Source organism: Chelonoidis abingdonii, chromosome 2, assembly GCF_003597395.2.
Source record: "Chelonoidis abingdonii isolate Lonesome George chromosome 2, CheloAbing_2.0, whole genome shotgun sequence".
In the NCBI taxonomy this organism is placed as follows: Eukaryota; Metazoa; Chordata; order Testudines; family Testudinidae; genus Chelonoidis; species Chelonoidis abingdonii.
In genome coordinates, this window is record NC_133770.1 from 263,394,649 (window position 1) to 263,414,477 (window position 19,829).

The 19,829-nt window shown below is 42.7% G+C and overlaps 1 long non-coding RNA gene across 2 annotated transcripts in view; it reads left to right on the forward strand.

Moving 5' to 3' along the window:
* The first annotated feature begins 464 nt into the window (after positions 1 to 464).
* LOC142046400 (uncharacterized) overlaps positions 465 to 19,829 on the forward strand; it is a 109,126-nt gene continuing 89,761 nt past the window's right edge. For both annotated transcript variants that reach the window (XR_012655379.1, XR_012655378.1), the window contains exon 1: positions 465 to 757. This is a non-coding gene — a long non-coding RNA (uncharacterized LOC142046400). The remainder of the gene's footprint in view (positions 758 to 19,829) is intronic.

Genomic DNA, 19,829 nt, shown 5'->3' on the forward strand with positions numbered 1-19,829 from the left:
GGGGCCGACCCTAGCGGAGGTCTCTGCTGCTCCTGGTCTAGGCGGGGGTCAGGCTCGCTCGGTGTCTCCTCTCGGCTGTGCCGGGTCCGGGGCTTCGCTTCACCGGGTTATTTTATATCAAACCGGCCGGTTTCGGGGGGATTTTTATGGGTTTTTCAGGATTTTTGGATTTTTTTTGGATTTTTTAAGTATTTTTAGTAATAAATGGTGCGGCGGGGCCGGGCCGGTGTGTCCGGGGGGCCGGAGCACACGCACTGCGCACACACCACCAACAGCGGCCGGGGGACAAGGGGGAGGCCACCGCCCCGGCCGCGCACTATATATACCCGCCCCGCCCCCGCCCGCCCCCACCGTACTGCACGCCACGCACCGACCGCAAGCAAAGCGCAGGCGCCAGCACAGGGGACTGGAGACGCGGACAGCGTCTGAGCGCAACAGGGAGAGTTAGGGAAATCCGCATGCGCCGAAGAGGGAGCGGACGACAGATTGAACGCAGGAGAAAGCCGGGCGGGGGGGGAAGGGGAAGTGGACGAGAGCGCATGCGCTAAGTGACAACAGCGGGGACGACCGTACACGTGCAAAGCGGAGAGAACGAACTAGCTAGAGAGCGCATGCGCAGTACAGATGTGTGACGACTGATGAGACGTAAAGCGCGTGCGCTGCTGAAAGTCAAGCTGTCTAGATACGGGTATTGGCTAAGGATCTCGAGAGTGCGTGCATAGTGCTAGAGACAGAAGAGAGCGCATGCGCTAGAGAAGTAAGTGTGCGTGTGTGTACTGAACAGCAAGGGAGGTCAGGAAGATACTGACCGCGCACGCGCCGTGACAGGACTGAGAGCTGGCGTCGCGCGTGGTGTGAGCCGGAAGGCCCTAGTACGCGTGTGCGGGGTCTGTCTCTGCTCTGGGTGGGTAGGAGGTTTCTGCTGAGCTGTGGCTCGTGTCCTTCTCCCGCGCGCGCCCTATGAGGGAGCCGTTTCACGTAGGGGTGGTGCTGTTCTCTGAGCCGCCTAGGCGGGAGGAGGGGCTGTGCGCGCGGCTGAGGCGGTTGCACTGTGGGAGCACCTGGGTGATCTGGTGCCGGCCTGTGGTGCTCGGCCGCATCTCCAGCCCCATTCTGCTCCGGGGCTCCCCGTCTGCTGAAGGACAAGGCTGCCCAGGGGGGCTCCGTCGTCCTCTGTTCCCCGGCCTGGGGTACACGGCGCTGGCGGTGACGTTTGCCTGCGTCTGCCTTGCCTGCGTGTGTTCCCATGGCGCCATCAGGCTGGGGCGGTAACGCCTTGCGAGGGCGTTGGGCTCAAACGGCTTTGCAGGCAGAGACCCTCCCCTGACCCACCGTGGGCTAGAGTTTGGCCATGCCCTGCTTCTGCCCACATTCAACCCGCAAGGCTGCAGTTCTCGGACTCTTGACCTAGATTGAGCTCCTAGGCAAGCATGATTGATTATACAGCACCCTTGTGGAAACTACGCAATTGATAACACGGGAAATTAGGAGTAGGTAAATAAACTACATTCAAAAGCAGCTAAAAACAGTAACAGGTGAAAACAGTGGGGATATTTAGAGCTATGTGATCGGCAAGCATGGGCGAGGGGGGGGGAGAGAAATTCAGGGGTGCACAGCAGGCCCAGTACAGTGCCAGACTGCATGCCAGGGGGATCTAGTCACATAGAGTGTTGGGGTTCTTAGGGATTGGCTTGTTTTTGCCTTGTTTTGAAATGGGATTTGTTTGATTTTTGGCTTATTGTGAAAGTTGGGGGTGCTTATTTATCACGTGAAAATTGTCAACTGTGCTACAACCTTAGGCAATTTTTCTTCAATTTTAAGTGCTTAAAGTTGGGTCCTTAACTAGGTGGCCTGATTTTTTTTTTTAAGGCATTTGCAGCTCCCAGCACTGAAAAATAGACCACTTCTTTAGGCATCTAACTTTATGCACCCAGGGCTAGAGCTGGTGATTTAAGCATTGCAACGCTCAAGAGTTGTAGCACTTTGCTACCTAGTGACATCCACAGTCCTGAATTAGGCACCCAGGATCTTTACCTAATGCATGGAGAGAGAGGCCTCTAAAAAACTTTCCCACTAAAGTCAGCAAGTTGAGCAGAGACCTGCTTCAGCCAGCCAATAGGAAATTATGAGGAAAGGGTTGGGACCTGAACTCTGCCCCTCAGAGGGAGTTAGGCACCTATTTCCATGTGAATTCATAGTCATGAAACCTCTCCTGGAGTTAGGTGCCTGAGCTGTTTTTAATTTTTTATTTTTCAAGAAATACCAGAAGAGGTGGTGGTGCCTCCTCATAACTTTCAGGTCAGTGGTTAGAGCATTCACCTGGAATGTATTGGAGATCCATATTCCTCCCTGTTCCAGTGTGTGTTCAATTATTTATACACAGTGGAATGTTGAATTTAGGCACTGAACTGCCACTTTAAGTGCCTAAGTCATTTTGTGGTTCTAGACCCAAGTGTGGAGCATTTTGTCCTTTGGATTTACAGTTCTCCACCGCATCTTGTTCAAAGATTTGCAGTATACAGCAGCCTACCTCATCATTTTTGTTCATAAGTGCCTGCTTAAGGAGGAGGAGTTATTTTTCCTTTGCATGGGACTACAGATTAAGTTGTTTAATGTGATATCCTAATGCTAGCAAATTATTGATAATATCTTCCAGTCTAAAAACTGAGAATAAGTACTAACTGGTTTTGCTAAACTATTTTGCCCCCATCTTGGTACCTAAGAAATCTGTTCAAAATAAATTGAATTTTACTTTGGATTCTATTTTAATAATGCCAGTAGCTATTGTTTTAAAAATTTAAAGGTAGATTGGTTTTTAATCAAATTATGGGCGTTTGCCTCATTCTCCAGAAATCAGTTTTACTGGTTGAGAATTTGTGTTCCAGGCAGGTTGGATTTCATATTATTGAGTCTCTCAGTTTTACTGCTGGACTTTATCATTCTGTTGTATCACATTAAGGCTTGGTTAACACTTAAGGTTTGCTGTTACAGCTATGTTGGTTAACAACAGTGTGTGTGGGGGAGGGGGGATGACACTTCTGATTGACACAACTATGCCAGCAAAAGCCCTATGTAGATGCAGTTATACTGGCAAAAAGTCCTTTTGAGGATTGGTGTAATATAAGCTATACCAGCAAAAGAACTTTGGCAGGATAAGATGTGTGTGTAGCAATACTGGCAAACCTTTCTAGTGTAGGCAAGATATCCGTTTCTGCTCTAGTTGTTCTATATGATTAGTCTATTGCTTTTACTTAACCTACAAATTTTAATTTTGATCAGTTAAGTTAGACTGTTTCACAGAATTTCTGTTATCACAGTTTGCTGTGTTTCTGATTTAGGTACCGAAGACTTAATACCACATCTGGGCATTTTTGGATCGTAAAAAACAGCTCAGTTCTCTAACGTTTTATTAGGATCCTATCAAAAACCACTGTCCTGATCTTCAACACATAAGGCATTAATTATGGGAAGAAATAACTGGTGCAAACACCATGGATGCAGTTTAGAAAGGCTGTATGACAGTACTCATAAAAAATCCAAACTTCCTCTTTATAAACATCCTCCATTTTAGAAGTGGAGGATCCAGCATTCATTTAGAATTGTATAGTCTTGTCTTTTTTACTCTGTTAAGATAATTAAATGAAATTTCAGATTCTCGTTGAAAAACTGCTTAAATGGGCTGCTGTGTTCATTGCAGCACACATACCTAAAATATCATAGGCTAAGAAGCATTTGCTTCCCAGTAGTCTTAGATATACTACTTGTTTTTTATTAGTATTAGTGTTTCACTCCCTCCCCCTTCTTTACATAGTTTCAGGGGAAAGAGTAAGAGCCCACGATTTGAAATCTTGTTTTCATTTCCTTTCACCAACATCTGTCATCTTGAGCCCTAAATAGAGCTGCAGGAGTGATTATTTGTAGTCTTTGCTGCCACATGTTAAGAGTGATTTTGCTAGGGTGAGAATCCTTAACCAACCAAAAGAATTGTATCTAGAGCTGGGGAGGAGGGGAGTTAGTCCTCCCATGAAGACACTGAATTTTGTAATGGAGAAATTATAATTTAGGCAACTGACTATTCAAACAGTGTAATGTGATAACCTATTATTGCATGTTAGTAGTGATAATTTGTCAATGAAATTGTTTTAATCCAGATTTAAGAATAAATGAAGATTTCTGGTTTTATTTTACAACAGAACAGACATAAGTACAATCTTGTTTACAGATGTATTTGGAAGAAATAAGATAGTCAGATGTATTAAAACAGATACAATCCAATTATATTTACATGCTAATTTACATTATAGTAGTTATTTTTTGCTGTTTTTAATCTTTAATTCTAAAGTAAAGGTATAGTGATGAAACTATAGTGTATGTATGCATACACTATACAAATCTAAGAGTGCTAAAATTGCAAAGTCAAGCACTTAAATTAGGAAATGCCAAATTTAAAGTTGCCCATGCAACCGTAATTAAGCCACCCTTTTGTGTAGACTTTGATGCAGACTTAGTACATAATCACACGCAATTTTTTCCACAGAACCCTAGCCTCATTCGGTGCAGAGGAGAGACTATGCTCACTGAATGTGTTGCTGGTCAGAAATGTTCCAGCAAAAATTAATTCATTTACCTTCATGTAGGAAGCATTATAATTCAGTGTTTGCAAAACAAAATTCTTGATTCATTGAGAAATTTTGGTTTGTTCTAGTGTGGAATGAACCCAGATTTCAATTCTTATGAACCAAAAATTGCGAGTTTAGTCAGTTCTAGTAACTATTTAATTTTTTTATCCTCATCATTCTGTATGTTGTCCCATTCCGTATTTATTATATACCATCCAAGCTCTGTATTGAGTACAGAATTAGGCCATGTCTATACCAGCATTTATAGCAGCAAAATTTTTATCACTCAGGGGTGTGAACTTTCCCTCCCCCCCGAGAGTGACATAAGTTTTGCTGGCATAAGCGCTCGTGCATAGTGCTATTCTGGTGGGGGACGCTCTCCCGTTGACAGATTCTGCCACTCATTGAGCTGGTGTTATGTTGACCAGAGTGCTGTCTCCCATCAGCATAACATGGCTACACGAGCGCTCTTACAGCATCAGAGCTGTATCGGTACAATTGTGCCACTGTAAGCTTGTAATTGTAGACACAGCTTTAGTAATTTCCTCAAGGAGTCTTTTGTTGGTGCTCACTGTAGCATGAACACTTCATAAGCATAAAAGACATTCATTAAACATGCCAGTAAATTGAAGTGGTTTGTTATCCCCATTTTAGAAATGGGGAACTTAGGCAACGAGATAAGAGAGCAAAAATTTTGGATGCCCAATTTGAGAAGCCATGGCTTGACTTTTCAGAGTACTTAGCATTTAATAGCACTCTGAAGCATGGCTCCTACTGACTTCAGTTGTAACTATAGGTGTTCACCACTTGTGCAAACCTGGCACAAGTTTTCTCAAATAGGATACTCAGAAAATGAGCAATACTGTTGCCAGCTGTGAAAATTCAGTTTGTGGGGCTTACCCAGCATCACCTGGGGACTGAAAGGCAGGGATCGAATCTAATTCTCATTGGTAGCATTCACTGCCTTAATCACAAAACCATCCTCTCTCTTCCTGCAGTTCCCTTCCTCATTCACTACATACCTTCCAACTTCCACAACAAACAAGGCAAGGGTCTTACAGACAACAGCCTTCTTTACTACACAACCCTGATTAGTCTAAGTACGACCCATCCTGTGTATGAGGCAAGGGTCCTGTGGGAAAAAAATGTGGTCAAGTAATTGAGGGCTATCCTAATACCTTATACAAGGAATACAAATTAATGTTGCATGAGCAACCATATTTCTGACTGCTAGTTTTTGCCAGTGGTTTTCAGAGATATTTACTGATAACAGAGAAATAATGTAACTCAAGAATCTTCAGTTTCATTCCAAGTTTTGAAGATGAGTATGTTCAACTGTGTGCTACAGACCCTCCCGCTTCTGTCCCCACTAGCCTCCCCCCTTCTTCCCTATTCTCCAGTGTCTCCTTTTCTCTATTCCCCTGCTTCTATACCACCCTGTTCCATTCCCGCTAACCAGTTCCTGCTTCTCACCCCTCTGTATCTGAGTCAACTTGCTTTCTCCTCCTCCTCCATACTGCCTTGGAATCAGCAGGGGAGTACTGGGAACACAGGAGATGCACTCTGGCCTGATCTAAACCTAAAACTGAAGTTGACATAGTCACATTCTTTAGAGATGTGAAAAAGTGAAGCTGTAACAAAGCGGCCTTTGGCGGGACACTACTGAGAGTATCAATTTAGGACAAATTGCTTAGAGCAGGGCAGTCACAGTCGAAGGTTGGGGTCCTTCACTACTAAGGCACACCAAACCAGCCAAACAGAGAGGACTTCAGTTTTACCTAACCAGAAGTCATACAAGCAATTCCCTCAGACTCTCCAGTTTCCCAGTATCACCACCAGCACCACTCCTTATGGAGATGAATGGTTATGAAAACCGATACCCAGTAAAAGGAAAAAGGTTCTCCCAATCCCAAAGAACCAAGCCCCAGACCCAGGTCAATATACAAGTCAGATCTTACCCACAAATCATGCTGTTGCCAATCCTTTAGAATCTAAAATCTAAAGGTTTATTCAAAAAAAGAAAGATAGATGGGAGTTAAAATTGGTTAAATGGAATCAAATACATCCAACAATTGCAAAGTTCTTAATTTAGGCTTGTTTTAGGCTTGATGGGATTACTGCTGATTTAAACCAATCAAGTCTCTGGAGTACAAACATCTCAGATTGTATGTGGTGTTCAGTCCTTTGTTCAGAGCTTCAATTTCAAGCAGAGTTCCTCCAGAGGTTAGAAGCAGGATTGAAGACCAAATGGAGGGGTTTCCAGGGCCTTTTATATCCTCTGCCATGTGGAAGGACCCCTTTGTTCTTACTGTGGAAAATCAAAGCAGCAAGATGGAGTTTGGAGTCACATGGGCAAGTCACATGTTCCTGCATGACTCAGTTCTTTGCAGGTAGAACAGCCATTGCTCACATGTTACCTTGAACGTCTCCAGGAAGGCCCCCAGATGTGGATTGGTGTCTCCCAAGGTCCATTGTCAGTTAAGTCTTTCTTGATTGGGCACTTAATCTGAAGAATTTTTTCTCAAGAAGCTAATCAAATGCTTCACTAATGCTACTTAGCATCAAACACATTGAGATACAAGGACATAGCCCATATTCATAACTTCACATGCAAAAATGCTACACATATACAGACATCATAATCATAACCAGCAAATTACAACCTTTTCATAGACACCTTACTTGTCCTCTGTACAAGATTTGGTGCAACTATAGGACCTTGGTTGCAACAATGATTTATACAGTCACAGTTCACGTCAATAACGTCACAGAAGCCAACCTAAGCAACACTGTAGGCACCACTAGGTTCATGATGAATGTTTGTGCCAACCTAGGTACCACCTCTCAAGGGGGTGAATTTACTACAGTGATGGGAAAAACCTTCTGTCACTCTGACATGTCTGTGCTTCAGTGGTGTTGCTGTACTGTGCTGCTTCAGTGCTTGTAATGTAAAGTAAAGTAATGTAATGTAAAGACTTACCTTCCTTGTTCTCAGGTTCATTACCCAACACAATAATGACCTGGCAGTCAGAAGAAATTGCAAAAAAAAGTCTGCTTCACCCCAGAGCTGAGCAGTACTCAGTAGAAATGGAATGTTCACTACATTTGGCTGCCAGCCCTTAACAAACCTCTACTGAGAATATGCAAATGGATTTTTATAGATTTACATCTCAGAAGTTGATTTTCATGGGGGCAGTGTAAAGGAACCTCTCTGGACACAGGGTGATCCTCTTCCATATTTCAAATCCTTGCTCCAACACATAGATATGCTACAGCATCTCAGTTAAATAGTTGTAAGAATTTTAATCGAAATGATTTATTTTCCTCTAGTTCACAGAAACAGCTGAACTATTTTTGCTCTAAAGTAAAAATAAATAGAGGGGAGGAAATCTGTATTAACACTGTTTTATCATATATCACCACTACAAAATATTAAACTGGACAAGCAACTTTTAGCTTTCTCTTTAAAAAGGAAAAACTAACCTTTAGGAAGTGTAGAAATAGGCATTTAAGGTTACCCAAACATCATTAGTCGTGCCCCTGTACTACAGTAAAGGATCCTATCCAGCATACCTTTAAACTTTGTGAGATGTGGTCTAGGGGTCAGTCACTCTGGGGGAGAAGGCAAGGAATGGGCTTGTGGTTAGGGCACAAGATTAAGTTGAGCCTTTAGTTCCATTCCTAGTACTGTCATAGGGCTTCCTTTGTGGATTTGGACAAGTCACTTAACCTCTGTTCATCATTTTCTCTGTCCAAAAGACAGGAATTATTCCTTGCTTCTCAGGAGTGTTGTGAGGTATTCAGATATTACAATGTTGAATGCAAAAAAAATGCTTGTAAATAAATACAAGAGAAAATAAATGCATTTTGAAAGTTTAATGAGTTTTCAAAAATCAGTAGTTATCTCAAAATTGAAAAAGATAATTAGTTTGGTAAAGCTTGCAAAAGATTGTAATAAATGTGAAGCACAACATGTTTTTATATACACACGTGTCTTCAATCCTACATGTGATTTTTCACCACTCCACTACCTTCTGTTCTCACCAAGTAACTTGTGCAATTCAGGACTTGGTATTTATGTAATTGTCTGTAAATATTGTAAACAAGATGGTTATAATTTATATGCCTAGCAATACTTTAAGAGGAAGATGTACCTTTGGTGATCAGCATAAAACAATTGTCCTCTATGTGCTTTTTGATTATGGAGTGGTTGTGTGTGTTTACTTCTTTGAAGACAGACTGAATTTCCCGCATAATATAGGCTGACTTCATGGATTTTATTAAAACATGATTTACTGGAAGTAGAGAAAGTCATATCAAAACAATACAATGGTATGAATGTCGATGTGAATGTCTATGTATGTCTTGGTAAAGTTAATCTAAGCAGGGTCTGATATATAGGTCAGAAATGAGAAATTTGAGAATTACCTGCTTGCAACTTTATGGTACCGTGTCAGTCACTTGAGTGCCACTACACTAAGCTGCAGCAATGCCCCCTTGTCTTAGGCAGATGTCCCCTATAGATAGAACTTTGAAGTGAGACTGTATTATTATATTGACATGGAGTTCACAAGTGCACTTGGAGGAAAAAAATTGGTTCCTTTTGGCCTGGGCAAAATAGTGTTTGGTTTCATTTTTCTATAAAGATCATTTGAGCTTTTTCCAGCTGAAACTAATTTAAAAAATTGTCATGCAACACTGTCAGTCAAATCAATGGAAGCCTAATTAGTATCCAGAAGGATTTCAGCCAAGAAAGGTGGAGATACCTGAAGGGTGGGAGGTGAATATGGTGTTTTGTTCTCTCGCACACCCTTAAACAAAGATACAGTGCTCCTATTTTCTAATAATTTTCTCTGAAGAATTATTTCTTCTCTATAGCAAATATAAATTGCTGACAGATGAAGGTTGATCTGTCACAGAAGCTAGGAGCCATGTTGATTAACCATGAAAACAGAGATGCAACACATTTTCTACTAGAAGGTCATATTCAGTCACTCGTAGGATTATGAATAAGAGAGCCTAGTAAACTGTGGTGTTAATTTTGCTGGTCACTGATAAAGTGACCCTATGTTTCACTCTGTGGCTCCTGTAATATATAGTTTCTGGTTGCTGTTGATACAGGTTTGTCTACATGGCGGTTTTAAATCAGATCATATTGAGTTTCTGGTTTGAAAATGCTTATATACACATGACCCAGTCCATCGTTGTGCATTAACTCTGCATTTATCTGGAGTACTCTTACAAAGTGGACTTTGTTTGCTTCAGATTGAACTAGTTTTGTCTATTGTTTGTGTGGACGTAAGTGCTGCACATCACTTTTTTCATGCTTCCAACAGTTATCTCACAGTGCTTTGCAGGGTGACTTACAGATGTCTGTTTTCCTGTGTGCCCTCCCTGCTCTGGTGTCAAGTTCCCAGGACAACACTACTCTCCCAAGTTTAAAAGCTGGCCCAGAGTCAGCTGTGGCCCACTTGCTCCTAATCCCAGTCTATAGGCATTCTTGTGATACAAATGCAATAACATACTGGAAACCCCACAGCATGCCTTGTGAAGCTGCTTGGAGCTTTGCTGAGCCCCTGGATTTCATTGCCATCCGGGAGAAGTCTCTTTTCAGGAAGCTCTTGTGACCAGCGACCGAAAAAATACTTTTCTAGGGACTTTGTAAAACATGTGTCTGTGAGTGGTCATGACCAGGATGTTGACCAGTGTTAGATAAAGAACAAGCAGCTCAGGAGAAAATGCATTGATACAAGGGACAGAGGAGACAGTCCAGCGGGGTACATGTGACCTGTCAGGTTTTTGATGACTTGGACAGTATTCTAGACAATTATAGTACAACCCGCCCCAGGCCCAATTTTGAACCTTCTGCCCTCATGTTACCCTCACTGGGGCCAACTGGCAAAATCTATCAGGGTCTGAGCAGGAGGATGCCAGAGCGGAGCTGTCCACTGACAGCCAGGATCTTTTTGGGACTCAGGACCCCAATGACAGCCAATTGGAAAGCCAGCCCTAGACTAGCCCCTACTGCATCTGACTCTGATTCCTGCTCTGCATCAGCTGAGCCAAGTCCCGGCCAGAATCATAGAGGTAGATTCCCTGGAAGGAACCTCAGCATGTTAGTATCTATAATTCATTATTTTTTTTACTATTGTGCTATACTGGCATTGTGGCTTCAGTTCTGATGTCCCAGGACCTAAGTTTCTTCTAAGCTTCATGGCTGTGCAGCTGCCTATTAAGCCGCAAAGGGGCTCAGGGCTGCGGTGGGGAGAGATGCTTCTCTCCCAGCACGGACTTGCTGCAGCGGGTGGGGAGAGGCGCCCCTCCAGCCAGCCCCAGCATGGACCTGTCCCAAACTTGCCACAGCTGGGAGAGAAGAGCCCCTCCCTTGGCCCATGCCCATCGGAGCTGCTGGGGAGAGGAGTCCCTCCGAGGGCTGTGGGAGCTGCCAGGGAGAGGAGTCCCTCCCCTGGCCTCCAGCCGCTGTGGTGAGAGAGGGATAGGGGGAGTTTTCTCTCCCTGCCGCAACTCTGGGACAGCCTGCACCCTCATCCCCCATCCCATCCCAGGGCCTTCACCCAGTGAAAGTAGAATGAATTATATTTTAAAAATAAGAATGGATTAAAGAAATGTTGTATGTACCTTTAAGCAGAAATAAGAAATGTTGAAATACAGGTGCCAGGAAAAGAAACATTAGGCATAAACAAGGGTGCTAATGGCAAAACATTAACAGAAGATCGGTAATAGTTAGTAAGGAAATAAGATATGCATGCCTAGCCCAGGTAAACTTATCAGATTCTGCTTCCTTTGTTATCTTGTTCAGTGCTCGCCCTTTTATCTGCATAAATAAGATAGTTTGTGTCTTGCATGGTGCTCACATTATCTGGATGTTATTAGCAGAGTGCTGTGCTAATAAAACAGAGTGGTCTGACAAACTGTGAGTCCTGAGTCTAACTTTGACAACCCCTAGACGGAGCCCTCACTCCCTGCACTCAACCCTCTGCCTGAGCCCCCTCGTGCACCCCAAACCTCTCATCCCCAGACCTACCCCCCCCCAGCAAGAGCCCTCACCTCCCCCCACGCCTCAACCCTCTGCCCCAGCCCTGAGTCCCCTCCCACACTCTGAACCCCTCGGCCCCACCCCCACCACATGAATTTTGTTATGTGCACCAAAATGAAGGTGATGTATTGGTGCACATAACAAAATTCATTCCACACATGGATGTAAAAAATTAGAGGGAACACTGTGCCAGGACTGCTGCCATTGTAGGTGGATGTGAACAAGGAGCCCTTCAGAGTATCCAGCCCCCACCTCCCTCCTTCAACCCATGCTGTCTGTTCGGCTCCACCCGCCCCCTGCGTGTTTTCAAAATGGCAGCTGCTCCACCTGGCAATTGGCTTCTGCGGCATGCTAATGCCACAGCTATCAATTGTTTACAGGTCTATGGCGTGGAGGGCAATTTTGCCCATTTGCCTGTTTTCCTTCCCATCATCTGTCTTGAGAGATGGAACATCCCCTTCCCCTTTCTGCCGTCTCAAAATGGGGGCTGTCATCATGGTGCAGCTGCAGTCTTACACCACACCGCCACCATCTCCTCCAGCAGATTCAAATAACAAAAGCATTCATTTGGGTAAAAGGCAACAGTTTACTAAGACAGTGGTTATGGGAGAAGAAGTTTGGTTATTATTCATAGTGTTTGATTAGTGAGAGAGAAATTCATATTGCATACCTGGGTAAAGGTGTAAACAATACTACTCCCTGCTGAGATATAAATGCCCTGTGACACACATTCAAGCTGACAATCATTACAAGACTCTCTGTTTTTCTCTGCACTTTCTCCATGTTTGCAAGAGAGATACAGCAGAACTGAATACTGAGGATTTGCTCCATTTGTTTTGCACATGATAGTGTAGAGCTGTGCGCCCCCTCCTTGGTATAGCTTGCAAGGCCTTCCCACTCCTGCACACATCTAGGAGGCCTATCCTGGTTGAAAATCTTCACAGTATATCTTGCTGGTCTGCTTCTTGCCTTTTTTGAATAAAACCATTCTGTACTTCCTAGTCACTCACCTCAGCACAACATTGAGACCCTAAAGGGGATGTAGAGGGGATTACTGTCCAATTCATCTCCATGCCCTGCCATAAATCTCCTTTAACTCATATCGTAAAGTGCTTCTAGTGCACAAACAAAATGAGAACATAACTCCAACTCCTTCATCCCCAAACAGCATATACAGAAATCCCAATGTACCAAGCAGCCGCCTCTTCCTCCTCACATGTAGATCATTTACCATCTGAGAGATTCTCCCAAGACAGGGAAGAGTTTCAGGGAGCTAATCACATGTAGCTATATAAGAAATGCTACCATGGCCAGTCTGGAATATAAACAGTAAGCAGTTCTTTTCCCCAAACTCTCACAGCACCTGCAATGGCCAGACTCTCAAGGACAGGGTCTCTATATGCTGCTGAGACACTGGCTAACCTGAAGAGGAGAGAGGGGAAGACTTGGGATGAAAAGTTTTCAGAATTTATGGCAGAGTCCCATAGGAAAACCAGATTGTCTGAGACGTGGAAGCTGTATATGAGGACCCAGAGGGAGAAAGAAATGCAGTTTTCCCAGGAAATTGTGGCATTGGACAAGGACAGCATGGAAAAAGACAGAGAGCTGTAGCGATAACTCGTGGTTGCCATTTTGAGCCAGAATATACTATCCTCGAAAACATGCTCTTGCTTGGCCAGCAGGTCCTGCAGTCATGGACCCAGATGAGTCCATCAGCCTATGGGCAATACTAAGTACGGGGACCAGCAACAACTCCTTCCCACCAAACTACCCCCAGCAGTGCTCCTGATGCTGTTCTCTCAGAACCAACCTCTGGGCACCAAGAACTCTACACCTGAAAGCCAAGCTCTTTTGAGCCCTGCAATGCCCCTGAAATCTTTGAGCCACAACACTCCACTGAAGAACCCTTGCCGAGAAGAAGAGCCAGATGGAAGTCACATACACATCTGTAACTTTAACTCCCTCCCTCCCCAGTTTTTTTCCTATTTACAGTATTCTTATTGTTGCACTTTCAGTTCTGTTTGCACTGTTGCTTTGATTAAAGGTTGGCTTTATTGGGAAATTAGTAGATTGTTTAAATTTATTTGCAAAATACATATTTTTCTATTGGTTTAATAAAACCTTTATTTTGGGTTTATTGTTCTTTCATAATAAAAACAGCTTACAACGCATCCGTTATGTGTCATCATTGCACTTAATTGAAATTTATTTAAATAAAGCTGAAATACTTCCCTAGGTACTTTTGTAAAATCCTATGAATGTTTCACTTCCATCACCGATACACAGCACCCCAGTGCTCACAATGTATTTTTCCCAACTCTCCTTTCCACATACTAACATGCTCAGGTGTAAGACTCAAAATACAAATGATAGGCATCTCCATCAGCATTCCCCTGGCTGTTAGCATTTTCTGTGGGAAGCCTAAATGGCTGCTTGAACTTCCAAGCAAGTATCCATACCTCTGCCTCCCACCCACCAAGAACACTTTCTCCCTTGCTCTCGCAAATATCCTGTAGAACACAACATGCAGTTATAATGGTCAGAATATTTTTTCTGCCACTTCCAACCTATTCCGTGAACAGTGGTATCTGCCTTTCACATGGCCAAATGCATACTCGACCACCATTCTGCAACTTCTCAGGCAATAGTTAGTGTTTTTTCCTTGTGTCCACCCCCAGATCTTAATAGGTGTTCACTCCCTCACTCTGTAATGCTCCCCAGTAACACTTTTTTTTCCCTTGGGGACTTCCTTAGTTCCTCATCCCCAGAATTGCTCAATGGCTGGAATCCACTTGGATTACACTAACAGGACTGGGAGAGGACAATGAAAGTGAAGTAGATTGGTGAGAGGCATGTGCTCATAATACATCCAGTTCACCAAGCTAGTTACGGATGTGCCTAACTTAGGTCCCATTTGACTTCACTGGGACTATTAAGATGCTTAGTTAGGCACATGCTTAAGTACCTTGCTGACTCAGCGCCAAAGTGCTGCACAACTGGAAGGTGGCTGCTATGTAATTTAAGTATAACGTGCCACACAGAATGTGGGACTTGGCTTTGAATAGTGCAAATCTAATTGGGAAAATTCTTGTTGATCTTTACTGATGTCATATATGATGTTTCCTGGCTCCACTTTGGCTCTGATGCTCTTCAACCTCTATATCGGGGTAGGCAACCTATTGCACGTGTGCCAAAGGCGGCACGCAAGCTGATTTTCAGTGGCACTCACACTGCCTGGGTCCTGCCCACCGGTCAGGGGGCTCTGCATTTTAATTTAATTGTAAATGAAGTTTCTTAAACATTTTTAAAACCTTATTTACTTTATCTACAACAATAGTTTAGTTATATATTATAGATTTATAAAAAGAGACCTTCTGAAAACTTTAAAATGTATTACTGGCACATAAAACCTTAAATTAGAGTGAATAAATGAAGACTCAGCACAGCACTTCTGAAAGGTTACTGACCCTGCTCTATATGATGGTTGCTTACCTGCCTGCTGGAGGATGCAGCAGCTCACCATGACCTCCTTTCCACCAGGAACACAATAGGAGACCAGTGCAGCTCCTGTAGGGAGAGGGTATGGTCATGTCCATATTCAGTGCATCCCTTGTCATCATATATGCTAAGGACAACTGAGTAAACTGAAAACTCTTCCACCATGCAGAAGCATGGCCACTCTCCAAGGTAAATCTTCCTTTAAAACAAGAGGTCCAGCTGGCATAGGGAGATAATTTACATCTTCTTTTTACAGTTTGGATGAATCTAGCCTAACAGGGTAAGGATCATAAGGAGTGATAATTCTCTCATTATGGGTTCTTGGAACATTCCACAATCCAGATGGAGTTCCGAAGACTTACCAATGCTGATAGACAAATTGCCTACTGTCAGCTAAATAAGAATGAAACCACTGAACAAGAGAACAAAAGCCAAGTATATTTGCTATATTTCACTAATAGTGATTGGTCAGCCATTTCAGAATCTTTACTCAGTCCAGAGACCTAACATGAAATTTAATAAACATCACATATAACTTTGAGCACAGCTGAATTCGTGGAATGGTTATCTCTAGAGCCCTACCAAATTCACGGCCATGAAAAATGCATCACAGATGTGAAATCTGGTCTACCCTATACAATACAGATTTCACAGGGGACATAAGCATTTCTCAGACTAGGGGTCCTGACCCAAAAGGCGGTTGCGGGGGGATTGCTAGGTTATTGTAGGGGGGTTGTAGTATTATCACCCTTACTTCTGCACTGCCCTTCAGAGCTGGGTGCCCGTAAAATGGTGGCTGCTGGCTGGGTGCCCAGCTCTGAAGGCAGCAGCACAGAAGTAAAGGTAACAATACCATACCATGCCATCCTTCTGCACTGCTGCTGGCAGTGGCGCTGTCTTCCAAGCTTGGCTGGCCAGCAGCTACTGCTCTCCAGCTGCTCAGCTCTGAAGGCAGCACCACCGCCAGCAGCAGCACAGATCCCCCTATAATAACCTTGTGACCCCCCCCCCACTACCCCTTTTTGCATCAGGACCCCTACAGTTACAACACTGTGAAATTTCAGATTTTATTATTTTTAAATTCCTATAACTATAGAATTGCCCAAAATGCACCATGAATTTGATATGGCCCCAGTTATCTCTAAAGCAGGTGTAGGCAACCTATGGCACGTGTGCCAAAGGCGTCACGTGAGCTGATTTTCAGTGACTTATAGAAAGAGACCTAAAAACGTTAAAATGTATTACTGGCATGCGAAACCTTAAATTAGAGTGAATAAATGAAGACTTAGCATAGCACTTCTCAAAGGTTGCCGACCCCTGCTCTAAACAATTAAAATTTTCCTCCTATAAAAAATGTTACAACTTGTGAATTTACTTATTTCTCAATCATTTTAGATTCCAATGGAAATAATGAAATTGGTTAATACTTTATTAATGTAGATTTCTCTTCCTGTCCCATAAGAAGTGGAACTGTGAGTATTAATGTTTATATGGTGAAGTTTACTAAATTCTATTTAATCCTTGAAAATGATAAATACAGAACAGACCTTATAATTTGGTTTGGAAAACATTTGTTTTAAATTTGTCTCCAAAATGTGCTAATTCTGGATTTGTATTTCAGGTTTTTTGCTGTCTGTTTGTTAGTCTAGTCATTTGAAAACACAGGTAGTGCTTGATTTAGAAAATAAGGTCTTGGCATTCAGATGTATTGCATTGTTGAGCTCCGGTACTGCAAGATCTTTTTTGTCCTCTTCTAGTTTTTCCTCTCTTAACTGGTTCCCATGCAATACCATATGCTGAAAATACCATTATGAAAGCTAAAAGGCTGAGGAACTGTGTCAGAGAGATAAGGAAGAAACTGTGGCTTTCACAAGGGAGTGTCAGTTACCTTAAACTGAGTATATAACTGATAATGCTCTGTACTTTTGGTAGCCCACTTAGTTCAGACATGCTTTTCAGTGGCAGATAATCTTTTGGGCAGTGCAGTCCCAAATTTCAAGTAATACTTTTTTAAAAATAAGAATCTGGAAGAAAAAAAACCCTCAAAAAACTCAAAGCTATATATTTGTGGAAATTCTTGTGGCCAACAGCCAAAGCAGTCACTTCACTTACAAAACAGACCTTAAAGCAGGGAACTGCTCAACCATTCAAAACATTGTATTTCTGTTTCCTTAACAAAGGTCAGGAGTGATACAAAGAAGTCATTTTGGAAATAGATAGCAAAAGAGGAGAAATCCTCTTCCTGTCCCCCAAGCAGCCATGATGCAGAGAGGAGAGACTGTGGTGAGGTTACTTTATGGGTCTCAAAACATAATTGGCAAAAAAAATTCCCCAAAGAACAATTTTAATAAAGTATGTCAAGAGTGTGTGTACATGTACATACTCTGCTGAATTTTAGATTACTGTGAAGTACTTTCTAGTGTGTCTGTCTGCCACTGCCCTCTTCCGGCTAGAATTAGAACTGCTGAGTTGTATGTCATATGCCATATACTTCTAACACCTATGGGATTTTCTCTTTGAGCTCAAGCTGTAAGAGTATGTTTTTTGGAGCAGAGTACTATGCCTGGTGTTCCTGGGAAGATTTCAGTAGCCATAATATGCCTCACAGTGACTGACAACTGGGAAATCCTAGATGGCCACAGCTTTGTTACAGTATTTTTTTACACAAATATCAGGGCGTCAAAATTGATACAATTTTCTGTCTGATAAAGATCTCACAGACCAGGCCAACAGGACTAAAACAAAATATCCACTAAATCACACATTATTTGCCCCATAGGTTGCATTAATAAGTGACATTTCATCATAATGATGTAACATTGTAAAAACACAAAAGCCACGCAACATGTGCTGATATTGCCAAAATATATGCAGAAAACAGTAATAGATCTCAGAAGCTTTGACATTTGTGAATGGGTTGGCTAATCATTCAACAGCATAGATACTTATATGAATCTATAGGAATCCCCACCATGTCCCATGGCTCTCTGACACACAGCCACCTCGCCCCCCAACAGCCACTCTTTGCAGTAGGAGAACTGCTGGGCAGATGCCCTTCTCAGGCATTAGGGAAAGGCAACAGACTTACTCTCCCTCCAGTGGCTTTGGTAGTCTCCTCACCCTGTTGCCTCCTCTCTGAGGTTTTTCTATCTTACTGTGCTACTCAGATTGGCCTGCACTATGGACAGTGCCTTACAGTTACAGATATGTGGAGTGAAAACCTCTGGGCCCTGATTCTCCTCTGTGACATACAGCAGCATCACTCCACTGACTTCAATGGACTTATTCTCAGTTTATATCAGTGTGAGAGGAGAATTGGGCCCTTAGTTGGAGCTAAGTTTGGGTCTCATTCTGTTGCCTGCTGTCGCTTACTCAGGATCTTCCAGCTGCTGCTAATGCTGAGCTAATGCTTACCTGAATGTAACTGCTTAGGTAAAGCTAATGAGCTAGTAAGGCATAAGCAATCTGACCTAGGTAAGTAACTACTGTAGTTAGCAATCAATTCCAAATTCATCATGATTGCTTAATCTGGGCCAGAACATTGACTTTGTGCAACATGGACTGTGTTCCTCAGTGAGCTAGAGAGCCAGGATCACTAACAGCATCAGCTATATGTTCAGCATAAAAGATGCCAGAGAATAACAAAAGCAAAACATAAACCCAGCCTTCAAGAAATTGCATGTAAATGCAGCTGAAAAAAGGACTAAGAGGGGACTCAAAACCTGCCCAGTGCAACAGATTTAGTTCAAAGAAGAATACTGTAAAATCTTAATGTAGATCAGTGACTCTCAACCTTTCCAGACTACTGTACCCCTTTCAGGAGTCTGATTTGTCTTATATACCCCCAAATTTCACCTCACTTAAAAACTACTTGCTTACAAAATCAGACATAAAAATACAAAAGTGCCACAGCACACTATTGCTGAAAAATTGCTTACTTTCTTATTTTTACCATATAATTATAAAACAAATCAATTGGGATATAAATATTCTCTATACATTTCAACATATAGTATATGGAGCAGTATAAACAAGTCATTGTCTATGAAATTTTAATTTGTACTGACTTCGCTCTTGCTTTTTATGTAGCCTGTTGTAAAACTAGGCAAATATCTAGATGAGTTGATGTACCCCCTGGAAGATGTCTGTGTACCCTCAGGGGTATGCATATCCCTGGTTGAGAGCCACTGATGTAGATGATATCCTGAGCTTCTCAAAGGAAAAACTGTTCCATTCTGAACCCCACTACAGTAGAAAGCAGACTTTTTACCTAAGTAGAATCCATCTTGATGAGTGACAGAGGTCTCTGAACCTGCCCAGGAACCTTGTTGTCAGCCATCTTATAAGTGGCAAAAACAATACAAACAAGCCCTACCAAGTTGCCTAGAGGAAACCAAATATTCTGCATGTTGGAACAGTTCAAACTGGGTAGAAAAGAAAATGAGAGAGGGGAAAAAAGGATAAACTACAATTCAGTAATTTCAATACAAAAATAGAAAGCGAAGAACATAAATCAGACTATAAAAAGAAACTGAAGGGGAAACTGAGAGCAGCAGGGCTCCCGTCACTCCTTAGATTTGACACACTGAAGAATGGATTCAGTATTTTGAAAGCTGCTGGAGAGCACCAAACTTCTGAGATGATTCCAGAAAGTG